This window comes from Suncus etruscus, chromosome X (assembly GCF_024139225.1).
Source record: "Suncus etruscus isolate mSunEtr1 chromosome X, mSunEtr1.pri.cur, whole genome shotgun sequence".
Classification (NCBI taxonomy): domain Eukaryota; kingdom Metazoa; phylum Chordata; class Mammalia; order Eulipotyphla; family Soricidae; genus Suncus; species Suncus etruscus.
The window spans coordinates 48,389,471-48,398,186 of NC_064868.1; the positions used below are offsets into that span (position 1 = coordinate 48,389,471).

The following is an 8,716-nucleotide window of genomic DNA, read 5'->3' on the forward strand; positions in this document are numbered from 1 at the left end:
TCTTGATCTCTGTTGCATAATGATCTGATAGGGTACTTCTAATAATCCTTATATTTGTGACTTTGTATAAGTTATATTTATATCCTAAGGCGTGATCTATTCTAGAGAAGGTTCCATGTGCACTGGTGATGAATGTATATTCTGCTTTCTTGGGGTGAAGGGCCCTGTATAAATCCGTTAGCCCTATTTCCTCTAATTTCTTATTTAGGGCTCTTATGTCTTTGCTAGTTGTCTGTCTGGTAGATCTGTCTAGTGGTGATAATAGTGTATTAAAATCTCCTACTACTCTCATGTTACCTTCCATATTTTGCTCTAGGTTTGTGAGCAGATGCCTTACAAAGTTTGCTGGATCTACATTTGGTGCATAAATATTGATTAGAGCTAGTACTTTTTGGTCTAATGTTCCCCTGATTTGTAGGTAGTGACCCTCTTGGTCTCTGAGCACTTTCTTGAGCTTGAATGCAATTTGATCTGATATAAGTATGGCTGTCCCACTCCAGGCCTTCCCTGGGTGCCGGCTCAGGTGGCCTGAAGTGGGTTCAGGTGAATCTTTTTGGGGTCCTCAGGTTTCCCCCCTCCCTACTCTAGGGGGGAGGAACATAGGAAGGAGCCAGGCAGATATCTAGCTTCCAGTTCTCTCTAATCCGGGAGGCCAGCTCTTCCCAGTTATGGGGTTAGGGGACACCTCATGCCGGAAGTCTTCTCCCTAGCTTGGGGGGTGCTGGGAGGCTTGGCAGGCCCCCAGCTGCTCCCCTATTTCTCTATAGTGGTCTTCAGACTTCCCCCTTTCTCTCCCTACACTAAGGGGGGGATGCATGGGGAGGAGGATGGACTGATGCAGCACTGGTATATGTTCAGACATTCATTGGTAATTTTTTCCCTCATTGGTCTCCATTAAAAAAAACCTTATATATTTAAAAGAAAAATGAGAGGATGGACTCTCAGGCTGCAAAGAAACCAGTACTCTTTTCCTACTTGTTTACTCTCAGCGGCATCTTGGCCTCTTCCTTCCTTCATTGTGTAACTGTGATTGCTACCATACTAGGTATTTGATTAGTTCCCACTCAAATGCATTTCCTGATATGGAACTGCGGGGAGCCATTTCTTGAACTCCAGAAGGCTAAATCACAGACCACAGTGGTGTTCAGGATTCAGCAACCTCCTCCCGACTATCTCTAATGACATATAAAAGATATGCATATGTCCTTTGAATATTGTAGATATATTCTCTCAACCACTATAACTATTATTGAATATCCCTTAAATGGTGATAATTGTGTCCACTGCTTATTTTAGATTGTTTATTTTCTCCACTTTTTATCTCTTCTTCTCTTTGTGAACTGTTCAATAAGAAATTTTGGTGAAAGAGTCCTTCAGTTTAATGCTTATGTTTGAACCAAGTCACGGAGATTATTGGACTTGTTCTTCTGGCCCCCATATGCACTGATAAAGCCATGTGGCATTATTCCTTGTTTGCATAGGCATATTAAAATGGAAAATACTATACATACAAGTAAGTTCTTATCTAATAGAGATAGAAGCATACAAATCTTGTAGTGCAATGGGACCTTACACCCTGAATATAAACATAATGACCTGGCACAGGCCTCAGAAGAATGGGCATTCTCTATTCACTCCTGAACCAAGGAAGCCATCTATGAAACATCCAAAGTTGTCTATAATATTACCTGGAAGGAATCCTCTACCAGGAAGACCCTACTGCTGCTCTGACATCGATCTACTCAAAAGAGTCTTTCCTTAATACTGAGAAGACTTAACAACAACAACAACAACAACCTGCTTACTGGACAGGGCTTTCTGCATTGCCCTTTGGTTGTGAGTTGAAATTAGAGGACGCTCCGCACCATCCTGACTTCAATGTAGGATATACAGATTCCAGGATCTTCAATACAGAAACATGATACCAATAACAGAGACTGTGTGAAAAATAAAACTGTATTGGCACTACAGATAATGACCTGGATTGACAAACTAGTTTGCCTGGAGCCTAGAAATGGTCTAATGCTAGGAAACTTCAGGGGTAGGGTCTCCTTGTATTTAGGCCAAGGCTTTTTTTTCCATGTCCCCCATATTTTGGTGGGCCTATGCAAACAACAATTGCCACTCTAACACCATTTTTACTGTGCTACTTTGACTCTAAACCTTAAAAAAAACACTTAAACTTTTGAGGTTAACTTAAAATACCATGAATGTGCATGGAAATGTAAAAAACTACTATGCCTTCAAGTTTAAGGAGTTACATAAATTTTATGGCTTTAGATTGCTTGGTGTACTGCTAAGAAATGTTTTAATGTACTGCAATCTGAGGACTGGAGGGACAAAGTAATTGTACAAGGGTTCTGTTTTATTTTTCTTAATGTTCTTTGTAAGATCAAAATTAAGGTGTCAGCAAGGGTATTCTTCTGAGAACTCTGTTTTTGGGTGATTGTCCTTCCACTGTAACTTTACCTTGTCCTCTTTGTATCATTGTTCACATAATTAAAAATTAAAAAAATAACACCACAAAAATTATATGCCAAAAATTGTATAATCTAGAATAGATGGATAGATTTCTAGAAAATTTCAAATTACCAGAACCCAGTCATGAAATAATTGGTAAATTTCAACAGTTACAAGTTAGAAGATTGTAACAATTAATTTAAAATTCCCTCAAATAAAACAAAAATTAAAAAAAAACCAGAATGGCTGTTTCAGCTTTTCTTTGTTTTCCGATGGCTTGAATAATAGATTTCCATCCTTTTATTCTAAGCCTGTGTCTAACCTGTTCTGTTAGTAGTGTTTCTTGGAGGCAGCAGATATCTGGTTTTTGTTTTCTGATCCAGCTCTCTATTCTGTGTCTTTTTTTAAAATAAAATATTATTTAAACACCTTGATTACAAACAAGATTGTGGTTGGGTTTCTGTCATGTAAGGAACACCCACCCATCACCAGTGCAGCATTCCCATCACCAATGTCCCAATTCTCTCTCCTCCCCCCCCCGCCTGTACTCTACACAGGCTCTCTATATTTCTCATACATTCTCATTGTTGGAATCGTTCTCAATGTAGTTATTTCTCTAACTAAGCTCATCACTCTTTGTGGTGAGCTTCATGAGATGAGCTGGAACTTCCAGACCTTCTCTCTTTTGTTTTTAAAAATTATTGCAAAAATATATTTTATTTTTCTTTTTTTTTTTTGGTTTTTGGGCCACACCCGTTTGACGCTCAGGGGTTACTCCTGGCTAAGTGCTCAGAAATTGCCCCTGGCTTGGGGGGACCATATGGGACGCCGGGGGATCGAACCGTGGTCCGTTCCTTGGCTAGCGCTTACAAGGCAGACACCTTATCTCTAGCGCCACCTTCCCGGCCCCATATTTTATTTTTCTTAAAAACCATAAATGAGTGCTTGCTTCAGCAGCACATATAATAAAATTGGAACGATACAGAGAAGATTGGCATGGCCACTGTGCAAGAATGACATGCAAATTCGTGGTGTTCCATATTTAAGAAAAAACATAAATGAGTGAGACCATTCTGCGTCTTTCTCTCTCTCTGACTTATTTCACTCAGCATCCATGTATACATCCATGTATAGGAAAATTTAATGACTTCATCTCTCCTGATGGCTGTATAATATTCCATTGCGTGTATGTACCATAGTTTCTTTAGCCATTCATCTGTTGAGGGGCATCTTGCTTGTTTCCAGAGTCTTGCTATAGTAAATAGTGCTGCAATGAATATAGGGGTAAGGAAGGGAATTTTGTATTGTATTTTTGTGTTCCTAGGGTATATTCCTAGGAGTGGTATAGCTGGATCGTATGGGAGCTCAATTTCCAGTTTTTAGAGGAATCTCCATATAGCTATTCATAAAGGTTGTACTGGACAGCATTCCCACCATCAGTGAAAAAGAGTTCCTTTCTCTTCACATCCCCGCCAACACTGCCTGTTGTCATTCTTTGTGATTTGTGCCAATCTCTGTGATTTGAAATGGTACCTCACCATTGTTTTGATTTGCATTCCCCCTGATGATTAGTGATGTGGAGAATTTTTTCATGTGCCTTTTGGCCATTTGTATTTCTTCTTTGTCAAAGTGTCTGTCCATTTCTTCTCCCATTTTTTGATGGGATTAGATGTTTTTTCTTGTAAAGTTCTGTCAGTGCCTTTTATATTTTGAATATTAGCCCCTTATCTGATGGGTATTGGGTGAATAGTTTCTTCCACTCAGTGGGTGGCTCTTGTATCCTGGGCACTATGTCCTTTGAGGTGCAGAAGCTTCTCAGCATAATATATTCCCATCTATTCTGTGTCTTTTAATGGGGGGATATAGGCCATTGATTTTTAAGGAGATTATTGATAGAGTGGTTTGATGTGCTATTGTATTTAGTAGAGTGGTTGTTACAGTCGGGGTTTGGGTTGTGTAATACATCTTTTTGTGTTGTTTTTATTTTGTTAGTTTTTGAGTCACAGCCAACAGCGCTCAGGGGTTACTCCTGGCTCTATGCTCACAAGCTGCTCCTGGCAGGCTTGGGGGACCATATAGGATGCTGTGATTCGAACCACCATCCTTTTGCATGCAAGGCAAATGCCATAACTCCATGCTATCTCTTCGGCCCAGTATAATACATATTTGAGTAGTTCATTTAGAGTTGGTTTGGTTAGAGCAAATAGTGTGAGTTCTTTCATGTTAGAGAAAGTTTTTAGTTCTCCCTCCTATATGAATGAGAGTTTTGCTGAATAGTGGATTGTATTTTAGAAGTTTCTGTCATTCAGTAATTTGAATATGTCATTCCACTGTCTTCTTGATTGAATTATTTCAAATGGGCGATCTTGTTTGATTCTTATATTCATTTCTTTGTACTTGAGGGTTTTTTCTCCCTTATTGTTTTAAGGAATTCATCTTTCTCTTTGTTTTTTTTTCTTCTTCCATTTGCATTACTATATGTCTTGGTGTTGGTTTGTCAGGGCCTATTTTATTAGGGACTCTTTTGCCTCTTGAATTTGCACCAAAGTCTCATTCCAGATGGTGGGAAAGTTTACTGCTATTATTTCCCTCCCCACTTGCTCTTCCCCTTTTTTAATTTTCTCTACTTCTGGTACTCATACTGTTCATAGACTATTTCTTTGTCTTTGTTCATTAAATAGCTATCATTTTCTTCCAATGCTTTACCTCTTTTTACCTTATGGGTTCTTTGTTATTTTTGTTTTGTAGTTTTTCTTCAAGTCCTTCTATACGATTCTCCAACTGAGTAATTCTGCTATTATGCTTTCAAGGACTTTTATTTCCTTTAATTCCGTTTATATGGAATCTTTCATTTTCTGTAATAGTTCATCTTTGAGTTGGTTGTCCTGTTCATCTATGGATTTTTTGAACTTGTTGGCAAGTGATTACTTGATTTCTATTGTTATGGCTTTCGATGCCACTTTCATGTCTTTGGGCCCAATAGGGCCCATGCGTTTTGGTGGACTTGAGAACTTGCTAGGATTTCTCTTCATATCCCTGGCTGCTAGTGTATTCCTTGGTTTTCCCCATGCTCCTTTGCCTTTGGTGATTCAGAGTGGTCTGCCCTTTTTGTCAGCCCTTCTTTATCATCTGAGTTATGTGGCTGAGTCCCTACTCAAGAGTGAGTCCCTGGGTGGGTATGGTGGCTGATGTCACTGAGGTTTGGCCTCACCCTCAGTCCTCCTCACTCTGAGTTTCTGTGAGAAGGTGCAGTTCCCAAGTGCTGAGTATGGTGTACGACTGCCTATCTCAGCTCCCTCCCAGTACCTGAAAAAGACATAGAACACCTGCTTCCTCAGTCACCACTTTTTTGGAGTGTGGCTATAAACCACAGTGGCCAGTGTTCCCTCTGGGTCCCTGACAAAGACGCAGGCCACCCACTTCCCCAGGTGCCCAGTGTGGCCACAGTCCATGGCCTCAGTTACCTCTGTTTCCCTGCCCAAGATGCAGGACTGCTGCTTCCTCAGATGCAGAATGCAAACGCAACCTCAGTTACCTCCTGTTCCCTGCTCTAGTCGCAGGCCTGCTGTTTCCCCAGGTGCAGACTTTGACGCATCCTCAGCTCCCTCTGATTCCGTGCCCAAGAAGCAGGCCTGCCACTTCCCCACGTGTGAAGTGCGACCAAGGCCTCAGCTCCCTCAGGTTCCCTGCCCAAGATGCAGGCCTGCCACTTCCTAGGTGTAGAATGCTACCATGGCCTTGAGTGCTATTTCTTTTTGAAGATGCTTTTAGTCTCAGTGTCATGAAATGTTTTACCTACATGATGATCTATATACCTTATGATTTCATTCTGATACCAAGGTCATTAGTCCATTTGGATTTAACCTTTGTGCATAGTGTTAGCTGAGGGTTCTGAGTTCGCTTTTTTGAAAGTGGCTAACCAGTTATGCCAACACTACCTGTTGAAGAAGCTTCCCTTTTTCCATTTTGGATATCTTGCCTCTTTCTCAAAATTTAAATGTTTGTATATCTGTGGAACAGTCTCTGAATAGTCAAGAATATTCCACAAATCTGAGGATCTGTCTTTATTCCAATACCATGCTGCTTTGATAACTGTTGCCTTGTATACAATTTAAAATTAGGGAAAGTAATGCCTCCAATATTCCTTTTCCTGAGAATTGCTTTAGCTATTCTAGGATGTTTATTGTTCCAAATAAATTTCAGGAGTGTTTGACCCACTTCTTTGAAGTCATGGGTATCTTTAGAGGGATTGCATTAGATCTATACAATGCTTTAGGAAGTATTGGCATTTTAATTATGTTAATCCTGCCAATCCATGAGTAAGGTATGTGCTTCCTTTTCTGCGTGTCTTCTCTATTTCTTGGAGCAGGGTTTTTATAATTTTCTTTGTATAAGACCTGCACGTCTTTGGCCAAGTTGACTCCAAGATATTTGAGTTTGTGTGACACTAATGTGAATGGGATTATTTTCTTTCTTTCTTTCTTTCTTTCTTTCTTTCTTTCTTTCTTTCTTTCTTTCTTTCTTTCTTTCTTTTCTTCTTTCTTTCGTTCTTTCTTCTTTCTTTCCTTCTTTCTTTTCTTCTTTCTTTCTTTCTTTCTTTCTTTCTTTCTTTCTTTCTTTCTTCTTTCTTTCTTTCTTTCTTTCTTTCTTTCTTTCTTTCTTTCTTTCTTTCTTTCTTTCTTTCTTGGTTTTTAGGTCACACCCAGTAGTGCTTAGGGATAACTCCTGGCTCTAAGCTCAGCAATCGCTCCTGGCAGGCTCAGAGGACCATATAGGATTTTGGGATTCGAACCACCGACCTTCTGCTTGCAAGGTAAATGCCTTATCTCCATGCTATCTCTCTGGCTGCAGGGTTGTTTTCTTAATGTCCATTTCTTCCCTATCATTATTTGTGTATAAAAAGGCTATGGATTTTTGTGTGTTAATTTTGTAGTCTGCCACATTGTTATATCAATCTATTGTTTCTAGACACTTTTTGGTAGAATCTTGTCATCTGCAAATAGTGAGAGCTTGACTTCTTCCTTTCCCATCTGGATTCCCTTGATATCATTTTCTCCCCTGATCGCTATAGCAAGTACTTCCAGTACTATGTTGAATAGGAGTGGTTTGAAGGGACAACCTTGTCTTGTACCAGAATTTCAAGAGATGGCTTTTAGTTTCTCTCTATAGAGAATAATATTTGCCATTGTTTTGTGTAGAGGGCCTTAACCATATTGAGAATGTTTTCTTTCATTCTCATCTTGATGGGAGTTTTTTTTATCAAGAATGAGTGTTGGAACATAACAAATGATTTCTCTGCATTTATTGATATGACCATGTGGTTTTTCTTTTTCTTGTTAATAATATTTTGTATTATGTTCATAAATTTATGGATGTTAAACATCCTTCCATTCCTGGGATGAAACCTACTTGATCATAGTGAATGATCTTTATGAGGCATTGGATCCTATTTGCCAGGATTTTGTTGAGGATCTTTGCATCTGTGTTCATAAGGGATATTGGTTTGTAATTTTTGTTGGTGTCAGCATTTCTGTCTGGTTTTGGTATCAGGTGGTGTTGGCTTCAAAACACTATTTGGAAGTGTTTCTGTTTTTAAATTTCATGAAGGAGCCTGGCAAAAATTGGTAGTAGTTCCTCTTGAAAGGTTTGAAAGAAATCATTAGTAAATCCATTGAGGCCTGGGCTATTTTTGGGGGCAGACGTTTGATTACCATTTAAATTTCCTCAATAGTGATATGGGCATTCAGATATGCTACATTCTCCTTATTCAACAGAGGAACATTATGAGTCCAAGAATTTATACATTTTTCCAGGTTTTCATGTTTTGTGGCATAAAGTTTCTCAAAGTAGACTCTCATTACCCTTTGGATTTCAACAATATCTCTAGTGATCTCTCCCTTTTTATTTCTAATCTGGTTTACCAAGTTTCTCTCTCTTTGTGAGTTTTACCAATGGTCTAATCAATCTTGTTTATTTTTTCAAAGAACCAACTTTTGCTTTAGTTAACCTTTCTGATTGTTTTTTCGTTTTTCACTTTATTGATTTCTGCTCTAAGCTTTTTTATTTTTTTCTGCCTACCTATATTTGCTTCCTTATGTTGATCATTTTCTATTTTTATTAGCTGCATCATTAAGCTTTTCAGGTATGCCCCTTGTTCCTTCCTGATGTGTGCTTGCAAAGCTATAAAGTTTTCTCTCAGGACCGCTTTTGCTGTGTCCCATAGATTCTGATAGTATGTGTCTTCATTGTCATTTGT

General features: G+C 39.0%; 1 non-coding gene across 1 annotated transcript; it reads left to right on the forward strand.

Moving 5' to 3' along the window:
* The first annotated feature begins 3,401 nt into the window (after positions 1-3,401).
* On the forward strand, positions 3,402-3,506 carry LOC126000325 (U6 spliceosomal RNA). The gene has a single exon (XR_007492674.1). It is a non-coding gene; the product is annotated as a U6 spliceosomal RNA (small nuclear RNA).
* The last annotated feature ends 5,210 nt before the right edge of the window (positions 3,507-8,716 follow it).